The sequence below is a fragment of the Panulirus ornatus genome, chromosome 12, assembly GCF_036320965.1.
Source record: "Panulirus ornatus isolate Po-2019 chromosome 12, ASM3632096v1, whole genome shotgun sequence".
NCBI lineage: Eukaryota > Metazoa > Arthropoda > Malacostraca > Decapoda > Palinuridae > Panulirus > Panulirus ornatus.
Genome location: NC_092235.1, coordinates 21,751,236 through 21,768,703, shown reverse-complemented (window position 1 = coordinate 21,768,703; position 17,468 = coordinate 21,751,236). Strand labels below are relative to the sequence as shown.

Here is a 17,468-nt window from a genome sequence, read left to right as displayed (position 1 = left end):
GATGGCTGAGACTGGGAATTGGACGTCCCTTCCTCCACCTCACATTAACAACCATTACAAACACTATCCAAACTCACTCACTCACCTGATCTCATTTTAAAAAGGCTCTGTCGATCCCAAATTGGATGGAAAACAATTAAGAAAATGGTCGATCGGGAGACAGAGTTGAAATTTAGGCGCCATGCCACCTGACGACTTTGCGCGGGGGAAATTAAAACTTCCATTTTAACCCTCAATTTACCTCTAGTTAAATTAATATAACGATACTATGGTTTCCTACACCCATTCTCAAGCCGACAGGTATATAAAGTTTCATTGCGTTAGAAAGAATAAGAAATTCCCCCCCTCTTCCCTCTTCCCGCCACGCGCGCGCGCGCGCACCTACCTCCTCACCAAGATGGGGCACCAAAATAATCTTCTAATTGCCGGATCTCATTCCCAGCGGGGTCTTGATGGTGAGTACCTCGCTCTCCTGAGAGCTTTCCCCTGGCAACAGTAATGGCAGGAACGACAAGAGCGGCACCATAGCAATATCTCGTAGCACTTTTGGAGCACCATTGGCTGTAAACATGTCGCCAGAGACCATAGGGCTAGAAACATTACTAAGTATATATATCATCTTGGAAGACGGAGTAGTAATGAGCCATCAGTATAATTGCCGCGTGTAAAAACAGTACGAGTAATTACCTTGATGGTCCTTCATCTGGCAAAATTTAGCCGCCTTTTGTCGCTTTTGGCAGATCAACAGCAAAAATGTAATAACTCACGTAACATAAGTAACGTCCATTGAATATGGTAATATTTAGCAGTTTATCATTACAGATCTTCTAAATTATATTTATTGAGGAAAATTTAATAGCTTATCGAAATACAAACCGTAAAATATATTTAACACAGCCATCATAAAAAGGCAAATATTCGTTTTACTTCATCCACGGATTAGGTTTCTGATTCATGAATAGACCAGGTAATTTCTATTCTTTTCCTCTAAATAGCGCATGGATCAGACTTTTAACATAGAATAGATTATAAAAAGAGCAGATATTCTAGCCTTAAGTATGAAATAACTCATGAAAACACATTAGATGAATATTCCAGTATAATTCATCTAAGACATTCGAACAGTGTGTTTATATTGCTTGGCTCTCGGGATGTGTTTTAGGAAATCCTTCATTTATATCAATTTTGTCAGTGCTACACAAATTCCTTTTTATATTTCACTATACCAATAACGTCACCTTATACAGGAGTTCCAGTGGACGGAGGTAAGAAGTCTTTAGTAGTTTGTGAGAGGAGGTGTGGCTGAAAACTTAACAAGGCTTTTCCATGGCGTTCGGCCCTCATGTAGACGGCTCATCCTCGTCGTATTATGAGACTCAAATCGATCATTTGTAACCTTCAGACATATTTTTTCCCCTATGGTGGGATCCTGTGGGATATTGGTGATGTCCCCGCAAAGACGTAGAGGGCTGGGATGTGTCCCAATAGATGGCAGATAGATAATCGTGTGTCTTCATCATGGGTCGTCCCTCCAGGTGGCCGCCATGTCAAAGATCATAATTATTAATATTTATACATTAATATTATTTTAGGGACGTACATTAACATACGTTAATTCCAGTTCATTTGAGTGGGTTGATTAATAGTGTCTTCGGGTTTTACGTATTTTACGTTAAGAATTCTGAGATTTTTAGCTGATTAATCTCGTAGTTTTATATTTCATATAAAATTATTTTGCTTAATAATTATGATTATGTCCCGTTTATATTATCTCGCGATTTATAACATCCGCAGTCCTTGTATATGATCTTTTTTCGGATATATTTTGATATATGATATAAGGTAAAATTACCATGTGGACATCCACCTATTTAGAAATTGAAATTAAGCTCATTTTTGATGATTTTTGATGACTTTTGCATGATTCTGACTTTCATTTCTAAAACAGATCACTGCCTTTTGAGATATACCTCCCCCCCACCCAACCCTTACTTTATCTATCGATAATGGGGGACCTTCAGTGGGAGCCTGGGTTGTGGCTGGAGGACATGACATGAATTACTGTATTTCGATAGACATGAAGGTTAGAATGGGTCAAACACATCAAAAAAACCATCGGAAAGACATTATCCAACCCACCCACACCTCACTTTCGCTAGTTATCCGAAACGGTGATAATACTTTGATGTATATGATGTATATGATTTCTGATTTTGTCTCTGATATGTATATGATGTATATGATGTATATGATTTCTGATTTCCTCTGATATGTATATGATGTATATGATTTCTGATTTTGTCTCTGATATGTATATGATGTATATGATGTGTATGATTTCTGATTTTGTCTCTGATATGTATATGATGTATATGATTTCTGATTTTGTCTCTGATATTTTTCATGTACCAAATGAATCGGGGTTTGCCAACTGCTGACTCTCAACGTCATATACTGACCGTGTGACGCATACCATTTTCTTGCCCCTCACTAGATGTGGGTTAAGGTGTTTATCTTAGGTTTCCGATAGATCTTAGGGCAAGTTGTTTGACATACGATTTATCAAATAAAGTCATGGCCAGACGCTTGAAAAAAAAAAAAACGAGTTAATTCGTCAAATCAATTTCAGTAAAGCACTGTATCTCTGCTACGTTACGCCATGTGTTGCATTAAGCTTCTAAATAAGCAAGGGGGTTTGGATTATGCAAACCAGGGGATTAAGGTGAATCTCCAGCAGTGTTGGAATCCTTTACAGTGGGTCCCAATCCGCGCGGCGGTAATGATGACTGGGTGGCGTAGTATGAAGCTGAATATTAGGGTAAGGGCGAGACAAGGAGTGGCTGGGAGGAAGGCAGGGAGTAAGGCAAGGTAAAGAACAGTACGTGCTAGGGCTAGGCTAGGTAGAGACAGGACATATCCTAGCCAAGATAGGCTAGGATACGTCTGTGTCGGGCGGGATAGATCCTAGCGGCATGGAAGGATAGGTCGGGCTATATTACACTGGATAGGATAGGCTAGGTGGGGGGATGAGGCAGGCCAAAGCAGGACGGGCTCACACCTCGGCAGGGGGAACAAGACAGACCGCGAGCCATGCTAGGATGTAGCTAGGTACGCCGAGGGAAGTGGCTTGGATGTCGGACATTATATGACACCATGTCATGTTTGAGGTTATGACACACACACACACACACCTCCCGCGCGCGCGCGTGCGAGAGATTATGATACAAGCAACGCCTTTGATTGCGGGGCGTAATAACAGCGTCGTGTGCATCACGCTCCCACCTGCACGTAAGCCGTTATTGCTCCCGAGGGAGAGAGAGAGAGAGAGAGAGAGAGAGAGAGAGAGAGAGAGAGAGAGAGCCTCGTCTCAGAACCAGGAAACAGAGTGTTAATTTCTGGCCCCTTGGCAAACATTTGGCGAGCGAGCGCGAATTTTTTATGCGCAAAACCTACGCTTTTTTAGGTAGGAGTGGGAGGGGGGTGTGTGCGGCACAGAAGGCACAGTTGTGCTCAGGGTTCGAGTTTTTAGATCCAGCTGTCAGCATTCGAGGGAGACTGACTTGATGGTAGGCTGGATTAAACCTTCAGAGGGGATGGAAGTTCAAGGGGGGGCGAAATGAGAGGAAATGTTAATTTTTTACTTTGTGTCTTTATTTTTTTTTTTCTTTTACTTTGTGTCTGTTTACCAGACGAAGTTTTATATTCGGTGTGTGCATGCATGATTGCCGTGTTTGTAGAGGGATGTTTTCAAGGAGGTGGAGCCCGTGTTTTTTTTTTTTTTTTTTCTTTTTAAGTTTCGTATCCCGCCATTTCCTGTTTTGGGTTGTGGGGGTGGGTTGGGAGGGGGGAGGGGGGCAGAGTTGTGGTGGGGAGTTGGGAGGGGGGCAGACTTGATCTCTCTCTCTCTCTCTCTCTCTCTCTCTCTCTCTCTCTCTCTCTCTCTCTCTCTCTCTCTCTCTCTCTCTCCCAGGCGTTTATTGACTTCCGGTTTCTCTACCATTTATTAGGAATTCGGGAGAGGGTGGGGGTGTGGGCAACCGTTATTTGGCTCTCCGTTTATAAAACGCCTGGCTCGCCGTTACCCTGCCATTACTGGTAGTGCCGCCTGGGAAGAGCGAGTTTATGTGGTGGTGGGGTTGGTGGACGGTTGGCATGTCCTCCCGGCCCAGCGCTGCGGGAGGCGAGGAGGCTACGCTACGCTACCCTCGGCTTGACTCGGATTGACACACACACACACACTGATCGCTTGCAGGCTCGGACGCCATCTTTGTTTCGTCTTTTGAAAATCTTGGCGTTGTATTGGCTCCGTCCAGCAGAACAAGGATTTCTTTAACTCAGCTTTTTTTAATTTACTTTCATTACAGTTACTATTATTGTTATTTATTTTCTTTATTATTATTATTGTTGTTGTTATTAGTATTGTTATTATTATTATTATTATTATCTATTATTATTATTATCATTATTATTATTATTATACTTGATCGCCGTTTCCTGTGTCCCATATACACAAATATATACATACACGCACAGATACATACATATACATATAAACATATATACGTAATATACATACACACACGTACGTAAACATATATACACATGTACATTTTCATACTCGATTGCCTTTATCCATTCTCGGCGCCACTCCGCCCCACAGGAAACAGCATCGCCACCCCCTGTGTCAGCGAGGTAGCGCCAGGAAAACAGACAAACGGGCCACATTCGGTCACACTCAGTCTCTAGCTGTCATATATAATGCACCGAAACCACCGCTCCCTTTCCGCATCCACTCACCACAGACCTTTCCATGGTTTACCCGAGATGGTTCACATGCCCTGGTTCAGTCCACTGACAGCACGTCGACCCCGATATACCACATCGTTGCAACTCACTCTATTCATTGCACGCCTCTCACCTTCTTGTATGTTCAGGCCCCAATCGCTTAGAATCTTTTTCACTCTATCTTTCCACTTCCAATTTGGCCTCCTTGCTTCCTGTTATTCCCTCCACCTGACACATATGTCCTCTTTGTCAACCTTTCCTCACTCATTCTCTCCAGATGTCCAAACCACTTTCAACACACTCATTCTCTCACAACCAGACTCCTTTTGTTACCACACATCTCTCTTATCCTTTCATTACTTCCTCGATCAAACCACCTCACACCACATATTGACCTCAAACATTTCATTTCCAACACGTTCACCCTCCTCCGTACAGCCCTGTCTATAGCCATGCCTCGCAACCATATAATGTTGTTGGAACTGCTTTTCCTTCAACAATACCCATTTTCGCTGTCCGAGATGCCTTTCTTTCTTTCCACACATTCTTCATCGCTCCCATAGCCTTCGTCCCCTCTCCCACCCTATGACTCACTTCCACTTCCATGGTTCCATTGGCTGCTAAATCCTCACCCAGATATCTTAAACACCTCACTTCCTCCAATTTTTCTCCATTCAAACTCACATCCCAACTAACTTGTACCTCAACCCTGCTGAACGTAATAACCTTGTTCACATTAACTCTCAACTTTCTCCTTTCACAGACTTTTCCAAACACAGTAGCAAACTTTTGCAGTTTCTCACTCGAAGCAGCCAACAGTTCTGTATCATCGGCGAACAGCAGCTGATACACTTCCCTGGCCCTCTCATCTTCAACAAATTGCAAACTCGCCCCTCTCTCGCAAAACTCTTGCATTTACCTCCCTAACCACCCCATCCGTAAACAAATTAAACAACCATGAGGACATCACACACCCCTGCCGCAGACAGACCTTCACAGGGAAACAGTCACTCTCCTCTCTTCCTACTCGTACACATGCCTTACACCCTTGATGAAAACTTCTCACTGCTTCTAGCAGTTTACCTCCCACACCGTATACTCTTAAGACCTTCCACAAAGCATCTCTATTCACCTTGTCATATGCCTTCTCTAAATCCATAAGCGCTACATACAAATCCATCTGTTTTTCTAAGTATTTCTCTCATTCTTCAAGGCATACACGTGATCCACACATCCCCCACCACTTCTGAAACTACACTGCTCCTCCCCAATCTGATGCTCTGTACCTGCCTTCACCCTCTCAATCAGTACACTCCTATACAATTTTCCAGGATTACTCAAGAAATTTATGCCTCTGTGGTTTAAACACTCACCTTTATCCCCCTTGCTTTTGTACAATTACGCTATACATGCATTCCACCAATCAGGCACTTCGCCATGATCCATACATACACTGAATGTCCTTCACCAATCAGTGAACAACACAGTTACCCCCCATTCTTAATAGAGTCAACTGCAGTAGCATCCAAATCCGCCGCCTTGCCGGATTTCATCTTCCGCAAGGCTTTCACCACCTCTTCTTTCCACCAACCCGCTCTCCCTGACTTTCACTTCGGACACCAACCCGACCAAAACACCCTGTATCTGCATCTCTGTTATCAAACACATTCAACAAACCTTCAAAATACTCACTCCATTCCCTGCTCAGTTCATCACTACCTATTCTCACTTCCCCCTTGCCTCCTTCACCCTCTGACTCACTTCCACTTCCTTGGTTCCATTTGATGCTAAGTCCACTTCCAAATATGTAAGACACTTTATTTTCTCCAATTTTTCTCCATTCAAACATACATCCCAACTAACAGAGGCATAAGTTTTTGAGTATTCCTGGTAAATTGTATGGGAGGGTATCGATTGAGAGGGTTCCCTTTGCCTTTGTACAGTGGCACTATGCATGCATTGCGCCAATCCTCATGCACCTCACCATGAGTCATACATTGAATATCCTTACCGACCTGTCAGCAACACAGTCACCCCCTTTTTGAATAAATTCCACTGCAGTACCATCCAAACCCACCGCCTTGCCGGCTTTCATCTTCCGCAAAGCTTATACTACCTCTTCTCTGTTTACCAAATCATTCTCCCTAACCCTCTCACTTCGCACACAACCTCAACCAAAGCACCCTATATCTGCCACTCTATCATCTAACACATTCAACAAACCTTCAAAATACTCTAACACATTCAACAGACCTTCAAAATACTCACGCCATCTTCTCACATCACCACAACTTATCACCTCCCCATTAGCCCCCTTCACTGAAGTTCCCATTTGTTCCCTTGTCTTACGCACTTTATTTACCTCCTTCCAAAACATCTTTTTATTCTCCCTGAAATTTAATGATACTCTCTCACCCCAACTCCGATTTGCCCTCTTTTTAACCTCTTGCACCTTTCTCATGACCTCCTGCCTCTTTCTTTTATACATCTCCCAGTCATTTGCATCATTTCCCTGCAGATGTCGTCCAAATGCCTCTGTCTTCTCTTTCACTAATAATCTCACTTCATCCCACCACTCACTACCCTTTTTAATCTGCCCACCTCCCACGCTTCTCATGCCACAAGCATTTTTTGCGCAAGCCATCACTGCTTCCCTAAATACATCCCATTCCTCCCACCACTCCCCTAACGTCCTTTACCCTCACCTTTTTCCATTCTGTACTCAGTCTCTCCTGGTACTTCCTCACACAAGTCTCCTTCCCAAGCTCACTTACTCCCACCATCACCCCAACATTCTCTTTTCTTTTCTGAAAACCTCTACAAATCTTCACGTTCGCCTCCACAAGATAATGATCAGACATCCCTCCAGTTGCACCTCTCCGCACATTAACATCCAAAATTCTCTCTTTCACACGCCTATCAATTAACACGTAATCCAATAACGCTCTCTGGCCATCTCTCATACTTACATACGTATGCTTACGTATATCTCTCTTTTTAAACCAGGTATTCCCAATCACCAGTCTTTTTTCAGCACATAAATCTACAAGCTCTTCACTATTTCCATTTACAACACTGAATACCCCATGTACACCAATTATTCCCTCAACTGCCACATTACTCACCTTTACATTCAAATCGATTTACCCATCACTATAGCCCGGTCTCGTGCATCAAAACTACTAACACACTCATTCAGCTGCTCCCAAAACACTTGCCTCTCATGATCTTTCTTCTCATGCCCAGGTGCATATGCACCAAAAATCACCCATCTCTCTCCATCCACTTTCAGTTTTATCTTATCAATGTAGAGTTTACTTTCTTACACTCCATCAAATACTTCCACAACTCCTGTTTCAGGAGTAGTGCTACTCCTTCTCTTGCTCTTGTGCTCTCACCAACTCCTGACTTTACTCCCAAAACATTCCCAAACCACTCTTCCCCTTTACCCTTGAGCTTCGTTTCACTCAGAGCCAAAACCTCCAGGTTCCTTTCCTCAAACATACTACCTATCTCTCCTTATTTCTCATTTTGGTTACATCCACACACATTTAAACACCCCAATCTAAGCCTTCGAGGAGGATGAACACTCCCCGCGTGACTCCTTCTTCTGTTTCCCGTTATTAATATATATATATATATATATATATATATATATATATATATATATATATATATATATATATATATATATATATATATATAAAACTTGTTGTGTTACTTTTTTTGGTAGGTATTGGCTTTCGGTTTATAGAAAGCCATGAGAAAATACTAAATTCTTTTACGTTGGTTCGAGTTAATCACAAGAAATCCGATTACCACATGTTGGCACAACCGTAAAAGTCTCAGGTTAACACAGGAGGGGATGGGTGGGGCAGCCAGTTGATATTTACAACATAGGAGATTTGAAACGAAGTTTTTTTTTTTGCGGTGCTTTCCCTGAATAAAATATAAACGTTCTTTGGGTCTTTACATCGGTGTGTGGGCGTGTTATATATATATGTATATATATATATATATATATATATATATATATATATATATATATATATATATATATGTGTGTGTGTGTGTGTGTGTGTGTGTGTGTGTGTGTGTCTGTGTGTGTGTGTGTGTGTGTGTGTGTGTGTGTGTGTTAGAAAACCTCCTCACGTGATGTCTATCGCAAAATGCTGTTTAGAATTCCCCTCTCGCGCCATTTTCCAGCTCCAGGGGAGCAGCGCGGGCGTCTTCCATTATTGGAACGACTCTTTGGAGTATATATATATATATATATATATATATATATATATATATATATATATATATATATATATATATATATGCGTTTTTTTTTTTGTGGGATGAAGGTCATCTGCTACACTGGCTGGGCCCAGCGGGGCCCAAGGGTGTCCATCCCCAAGCTTATTTTGGGATCGCTCGGCGGATTTCTCTCTCTCTCTCTCTCTCTCTCTCTCTCTCTCTCTCTCTCTCTCTCTCTCTCTCTCTCTCTCTCTCTCTCTGTGAGTGGAGCATTTTGTCCATATTTCCACCGGGGATTAGATCCCCCAAAGCAGAATCGGTTTGACTGCTTATATACATTTTTTTTTTTTTGTTGTTAAACACGTTTTTCTTCTTTGTTTTATTTCTTTCTTGATTTTGCATGAGTTGTGAACCTCTGTTTATAAATTGTTTGTTGACGTTTCGTTTTTTACATTTTTTTGCTTTTCTTTACTGTTATCTAATTGTCTTAGTGTTCTGGAAGTTTCCCTGTGTTAACAGTCTTTTATTTAATGATTTAGGTTGAATGTTTTGGATGAACTATTGGCTTTTGTTTTGGATGACATATTGTCTTTTGTTTTGGATGACATTTTGTCTTTTGTTTTGGATGACATATTGTCTGTTGTTTTGGATGACATATTGTCTTTTGTTTTGGATGACATATTGGCTTTTGTTTTGGGTGACATATTGGCTTTTGTTTTGGATAAGATATTGTCTTTCGTTTTGGATGACATATTGTCTTTTGCTTTGGATGACATATTGTCTTTTTTTTGGATGACATATTGTCTTTTGTTTTGGATGACATATTGTCTTTTGTTTTGGATGAAATATTGTCTTTTGTTTTGGATGACATATTGTCTTTTGTTTTGGATGACATATTGTCTGTTGTTTTGGATGAGATATTGTCTTTTGTTTTGGATGACATATTGTCTTTTGTTTTGGATGACATTTTGTCTTTTGTTTTGGATGACATATTGTCTTTTGTTTTGGATGACATTTTGTCTTTTGTTTTGGATGACATATTGTCTGTTGTTTTGGATGACATTTTGTCTTTTGTTTTGGATGACATACTGTCTTTTGTTTTGGATGAGATATTGTCTTTTGTTTTGGATGACATATTGTCTTTTATTTGTATTAGATTTTGGCCTTTTTGCTGTATCGTGTAGGTAGATTCATATTGGATGAAGTAGTGTCTCTTATTTGCATTAATTTCCCAGCCTTTTATTTGATCGTGCTGGTAGAATATCTGAGGTAAAATCTCGTCCCTTTTTTATTCATTAGACTCTGATTATTGAGAAGTAGTAATATCACTATATGTAATCAAGAGTCAGTAAAAGTCTTGGGCAGGATAAGTATATGCAGTCCTCATATATTAGTTGTTCTTATTAGAAAAAAATTTAAAGGAAAGTAACTTAGATTTCGTGCTATGTTGTACCGTACCTGTTTTTCGGAATTAACATATTAAGAAGTACAGGTTGAGCATCCCTTAATCCGAAAATCTGAAATCCGAAATGCTCCAAAATTCGATTTTGATTTTACTGGTGACATGGCGTTGCAAGTGGGAAAATTCCACACCTGGCCTCACATACCCTTGCTGGTCTCTTACGCTCTTACGTGTATTATTCACTGTATTTTATTTTTTACTTATTCTCTGCTCTGTGGTATGAAGATATTATTGACAGTGGCAAAAAGGCCTGCAGATACCCTTATGGGTGAGAGTGATAATAAAAAGAGGAAGCACCTTATGGGTAAGAGTGATAAAGAAAATAGAAAGAGGAAGCATTAATGTTTACAGCACAGAAAGTCAAAACTGTTGGAAAACTGAACAGAGGTGTGAGCGTGGAACAGAAAACTGGACAGAGGTGTGAGCGTGGAACAGAAAACTGGACAGAGGTGTGAGTGTGGAACGGAAAATTGAACAGAGGTGTAAGTGTGGAACGAAGAACTGGACAGAGGTGTGAGTGTGGAACGTCATATAGAAGTTCCACCATCTATGGCATGAAGAAAGAAAGAGAAGGACATACTGTTGAAAGTTTGGGCTGGAAGTGACGAACAGAAGTTCATGAAAAAATAGAAAGACCCAGCATGAAGCTAGAAATGTTAAGTACTTACGTGTGAATAAGTGAAAGGAAATGAGTGCTTATCAGAAACATATAAACTCCAAGAGTCAGGACTGAAGATGATGCTCAACCACACATTGTCCACTTGGGAGGCTGATGGCTTGACACCGTAGCTTCTCTGATGGTTCAGTGTTGCACAAACTGTATTTCATGCGCGAAATTATTAAGAGTTTTGTACGAATCACCTTCAAGCTATAATGTATAAAGTGTATATGAAACATACACGGATTTTGTGTTCAGACTTAAGTCCCATCCCCAGGATGTCTCATAATGTATATGCAAATATTCCGAAATCCGAAAAAATTGAAAACTCCAAAATACTTCTGGTCCCAGGTATTTCGGAGAAGGGATACTCAACCTTTAGCAATATTTTTTTTTTTTATTACGTATTTGTAATTACATGTTTGCACAGTGCGGGAAGGTAGTTTTACTCTAGACTGGGAGGGCCCCATCTGTTGAACTATCTCTGGTGTCGTACAGGTTTTAATGCTATTGTATGATGTTTGGATTTACAGTTACACCTTCCAGTTTATGTCATTCGTCCACCTCATATACCGTGTTATTAAAGTCCTTTTTTTTTCTTTATCTTACGTCGTTTCTAACATTTTTATTTTTACTTAATTTCTTGTTATGGCGTCTGGTTGTTCTGTCTTTGTACCTCTTAAAGAGCTGGACACTACTAACACCATGAAACTGGTTGAGGAACATTTTGATCCAATCACTTCACCACACTCTCCTTCCCTCCACGGTGGGCCAATCACTCCACCACACTCTCCTTCCCTCCACGGTGGGCCAATCACTCCACACTCTCCTTCCCTCCACGGTGGGCCAATCACTCCACACTCTCCTTCCCTCCACGGTGGGCCAGTCACTCCACACTCTCCTTCCCTCCACGGTGGGCCAATCACTCCACACTCTCCCTGCCTCCACGGTGGGCCAATCACACCACACTCTCCTTCCCTCCACGGTGGGCCAGTCACTCCACACTCTCCCTGCCTCCACGGTGGGCAAAGTCATCGCCTTTAACACCTCACTGTAGTTCTTCTTTGTCACCTTCCTTTGGACTTTTCCTCTGTTAATTCTCTTTTTTTTTTTGGCTCAAGTGTAGTGGCCAAACCTGAGGAAAATATTATGTCGACCCCCCCCCCTCCCACAAGTCCCCTGCATCAAGGGATGATAAGAAACTTTGGATTTCTACCTGACTGACTCTCCTGCCAATGAGAAGGAGGGGAGGATCTCTGCCAGTAGTGGTACCGGCCCCCTCCCACGACCTTTCCCTCCCCCTCCCTCTCTGTGACACCCTCTTTCTCTGTTCACTATTCCAACATTCTTGGCCCCTCTAGTCACCTCTCCTCAGCTGAACACCATCTGCCTAGTACTTCTCCTGATATCTTACGTCTCCTTGAATCTGCCTTGTGCTTCTGATATCATACTTCTCTTACGTCTCCCTGAATCTGCCTTGTGCTTCTGATATCATACGTCTCTTACGTCTCCCTGAATCTGCCTCGTGCTTCTGATATCATACTTCTCCGTGAAACACAGTTGTCTGAATGATGTTCTCACTATTCCCTCTTTCATATCTAACAATGGCCTCCACTCACCATTCTGGTTCAGAGGTGGTGTTTGTGCTTATTCTAACATATGCACACCTGTTGCACGCCCCAAGGACCTTGAGCCTCCAGTGTTTGATGTTATGTGGCTCAAGGTCTGTCTCCCTACTTCTACACTTTTCCCTCAGCTTCGCCTACTGCTCTCTAATTCTACAAATTTTGAATCCTTCTTCGACTATCTTAACTCCTGCCATGAGACTGTGACATCCTCTCACCCGCTAAGCCGAGATCCTCCAACTCGGGGCTTTTCAACTTTCACCATAGGGAATGGTTGAATTCCTCCCATACGGATGGTGGAGAGATTGAAGCCTTCAAGTCCTCCATTCTCAATGATTTAGAGCAAATTATCTCCATCTCTACTCATGTTCCTGACCGCTGTGACCACTCTCCTAATATTCTGGATTTGTTTTTTACTTCTAATTCAACCCGCTGTAGATACACAATCTCGACCCCCAGTTGGTTCACCTGATCACACTCTCATAAAAGTGTCTATTCTAATGGCACCTACCCCTCCAGCAACCCCTTCTAAGTGTAAGTACTGGCACTTGAACAAAGCTCACTGGAATTACTTAGGTAACTTCTTTTCTTACTTTCCTTGGGTGAATTACTGTCTCTTATGTGGTGATGCTTCTCTGTTCCGTCAGACTCATAGCAGAGGTTATTCTTGCGGGAAACGAAGCCTTTCTCCCCTCTTCCTCCAACACGACCTCTTCATCCAATCCTTGGTTCAACCTTTCCTGTTCTGAGGCCATTCAGGCAAGGGATCAGGCATATCGGGCTTGGGAAAAACTCTCCTTCCTCTGACTCCCATTCAGCTTTTATCACTGCCCGTAATCGCTGCAAGCACGTTATCCGTGCGGCGAAGCGTTTTATTTATTCAAAGGAAGCGCGATAACCTCTCCTCGTCATCCACTGAAGATTTTTTCTCTGGTCCTTAGCCAAGGGCATCTCTAACAACTTCTGTCGCTCTACCTTCCCTTCAATTTTCCGTTCTGACGGTACTACAGCTGTCTCTTTCATAGACAAAGGAACTCTCGTTGGTTCCCATTTCTTCTGTAACTCCACTTGATGCTCCTCTTATTAATCCTATGCCCCCTCCGCAATCTCTTTTTGGAGTGTCCGAAAAGCGCTTCTTTCTCAGGACACAAGCAAGGCTTATGGTCCTGATGGCATCCATCCCTGTGTACTGAAAGAGTGTACCTCTGGACTTGCTCCTGTGCTTGCTCGTCTGTTCCGTTTCTGTTTAAAAACCAAAACTTTTCCTTCTCATTGGAATCATTTTTGATAAATCCCATCCCTGAGAAGGGTTCTAACCCTTTTAACTATCGTCCTGTTGCTTTGACATCTACCATTTCCAAAGTCTTTGAATCCATCCTCAACTCCCGTATCCTTGAACGCTTCGAAAATTACGGTCTTCTCTTTGATTACCAGTATGGCTTCCTTAAGGCAAGATCCACTGGTGATATTCTTCCCTGTTTTACTAATATCTGATCATCATCACTTGACATACCTGAGGCTTGACAGGGTGTGGCATTGAGGTCTCATCACTAAGCTCCCCTCTACTGGCATCCCTCATTTTGCTCCTTCATATCTAGTTTCCTCTCTGGCCGATCTATCTCTGTGGTTGTTGATGGGTCAGATCACCCCCCCTCCCACCTTTTCTCAATCAGCAGTCTTGCCTCCTAAACTTTTCTCCTTTTCTTTAACACTTTTCACAAATAATACAAGGCACTCACACGCTGACGACTCACCACTGCATTCATCCACATCCTTCAATTCTGCTACCTCTTCTTTCACTCGAACTTCATCTCTTATTGACACAGCTTCTTCAATAAACTCTGACTTGGACAGGATATCTCAGTGCGGTACAAAATCATGTTAAGTTTAATGCCTCCAAGACCCAATTTCTACCCATCTCTCTATCGAAAACTCCCCACAACTCTCGTCTCTCCTTTGATGGTTCTGTAATTCCTAATTCCACCTCTTGACTCAATGGACATACTTGGTATTACTGTAATGTCCACTCTTTTATGGAGACCCCACATTACAGGAATAGCTAAGTCTGCTTCTGAAACACTGGATGTCCTGTTTAGATGTCGAAAGTTCTCTTCTGAACAGTTGTTCCGTTTGTATAAGGGACTGATTCGTCCTTGTATGGAGCACTGCTCTCACATTTGGGGTGGCTCTAGCTGTGCATCTTTACTTGACAGAGTTCAGTCGAAAGCGAACTTTCAAACTTGACCCCCTTGCCGCTACGCCTTATTGCTGGTTCACTTTCCATCTTCTTTAGGTATTACTTTGGTTTTTGCTCCCGAGAGCTGCCTGCTTGTGTGCCCCCACCACTAGCTAGACCATGCAACACTCAGCAAGCTGCTGCTTGCGTCACTCGATTATTGTGTGGCCATCAGCAACTCAAGGGTGGGCCGTTTTGATAACTGCTTCTTTCCCTACACGTCGAAGCTTTGGAACTCTTTACCCCCTCATGTCTTTCCCAATAACTATGACCTGGCACATTTTAAAGGACAGGTTTTTCACCTTCTCATAAAATTCGTAAATACCTTCCCTTGTCTTTTCTCTTTTCGTCTCATAATTCTCCCTACATTTCAATTTAGACCCGACCTTGATGTGGACTTATGTCCACAAGTGGGGCCTTCAGCATAAAATGAGATTTCTTATCCATGCCCTGAAGAGTGATTCTGATATTCACTAGCCGATAACTGTGTGTCTCCCTTACGCAATTTTGCTAAAGTGTATCTCTGGTTACGGGTGAGGTACACAGGTGTTGAGTATAGTTTCCCCACCCTCTCTCTCTCTCTCTCTCTCTCTCTCCCTCACACAAACACTTGATTCCTTCGGCTCGTTCCCTGCTAGATGACATCTTTATCCAGGTCTTCCTTCGCCTCGTCACATCCTCTCTTTACTTTGCATAGACTGAGGTTCAATCACGGCAGTCATGACGTCCATCATTGCCCAAACCAACTTGGAAGTTTCGTCTCTGTTTCTCCCTGGTGAAGTCTTCCATTGCTTTGCTTCCCTCGGGATTTGAGCCTCAACCCGCGGATATATTCAGGCACCAGGAAGTCCAGTCTTGACAAAGCCCTGACGTTGATACAGAAGCGCGATGGGGTGGAGGGTAGTATCCCCCCCAGGAGAAGGGTCCTATACCAAGTGGCACAGTGTCAAATGCTTGGTGGCACAGTGTCAAATGCTTTCGGGCTAATCTGGGAAAAACACAGTTTCACCCATTTTCTCCCGTCTGAAATGGAGCTCACACTCTTAACAGCTTTGTTACGTATGACCTTTCTTCCTTCCCCCCCGTACATGTATTCTCTCTCAGGATTATCATTTCCAGCGTTTCACAGACCGTAATCACCAGAGAGAGAGAGAGAGAGAGAGAGAGAGAGAGAGAGAGAGAGAGAGAGAGAGAGAGAGAGAGAGAGAGAGAGGTTGGTCCGCAATTCAGCGCAATTTTCCAATCTTCCTTAATTACAGGCATGATATTTGCCTCCCAGCCGCTACCACCACTGCCCCTTGGCACCACTTGATCACCTTCCTCCTCCTCCAGCGACGTGTTGAACTGCGCACAACAAACGCTTGCTTGGCAAGGCGACGCACGGTCCTCCTCGCGAGCCCACGCCCTTCTCCTCATGGCACTGCGCCTCGTCCCTCAGACATGAGGGCTTGCATGAGAGTGAAGAGACAGCAGGAGGCGTGTGTAGGTTAGTGGAGTCCAGAACGTCCCGCTGGTCGTACACAAGGATTAAGGAAAGCAGAAATGAGTCCCAGGGTCAAAACCAGTATGGAGTATTAACACTTTGAGTGTGTCTGTACATGCATGTATATATATATATATATAAACTTGTGTGTGTGTGTGTATATGTATGTGTGTGTGTTGTGTGTGTGTGTGTGTGTATATGTGTGTGTGTTGTGTGTGTGTGTGTGTGTGTGTGTGTGTGGTGTGTGTGTGTGTGTGTGTGTGTGTGTCTACGTTACAGTGATGTATTGACTGTAATTCACTCGTGTGTCTTGGGGTTGGTAATTAATCCTGAATCTATGATTGGATAATTGATTAGGTTTTCTTTTTTTGGATGGGGGGTTTAGGGGGCCCACCACCAACAGCCAAGGGTCATCGAGGCCTCTTCAAAGTCGGGTTTCTTCTGTAAACCCTCAGTGGTGAACGACCATCGCTACTTTCACGGTATTTTTTCTTCCACGCGGGAAAGGGTTGCCCAGACTTCGCCCAGCCCTGGGTGTTGTCAGTGGGAAAGAGTCGCCCAGCCCTGGGTGTTGCCAGTGGGAAAGAGTCGCCCAGCCCTGGGTGTTGTCAGTGGGAAAGAGACGCCCAGACTTAGCCCAGCCCTGGATGTTGTCAGTGGGAAAGAGTCACCCAGACTTAGCCCAGCCCTGGGTGTTGTCAGTGGGAAAGAGTCACCCAGACTTAGCCCAGCCCCGGGTTTTGTCAGTGGGAAAGAGTCGCCCAGACTTCGCCCAGCCCTGGATGTTGTCAGTGGGAAAGAGTCACCCAGACTTCGCCCAGCCCTGGATGTTGTCAGTGGGAAAGAGTCACCCAGACTTCGCCCAGCCCTGGATGTTGTCAGTGGGAAAGAGTCACCCAGACTTAGCCCAGCCCCGGGTGTTGTCAGTGGGAAAGAGTCGCCCAGACTTAGCCCAGCCCTGGATGTTGTCAGTGGGA

The 17,468-nt window shown here is 43.2% G+C and overlaps 2 protein-coding genes across 2 annotated transcripts in view; one reads left to right on the top strand and one right to left on the bottom strand.

Annotated features, from left to right (window-relative positions):
• LOC139751842 (ras-related protein Rap-1b-like) overlaps window positions 1-17,468 on the bottom strand; it is a 217,294-nt gene that overhangs the window by 172,594 nt on the left and 27,232 nt on the right. The gene's annotated exons all lie outside the window — the stretch shown is intronic.
• LOC139751843 (microtubule-associated protein 1 light chain 3 gamma-like) overlaps window positions 1,139-17,468 on the top strand; it is a 140,986-nt gene continuing 124,656 nt past the window's right edge. Inside the window, exon 1 of the mRNA XM_071667471.1 lies at window positions 1,139-1,265. The gene's annotated coding sequence lies outside the window, so the exon portion shown is untranslated. The remainder of the gene's footprint in view (window positions 1,266-17,468) is intronic.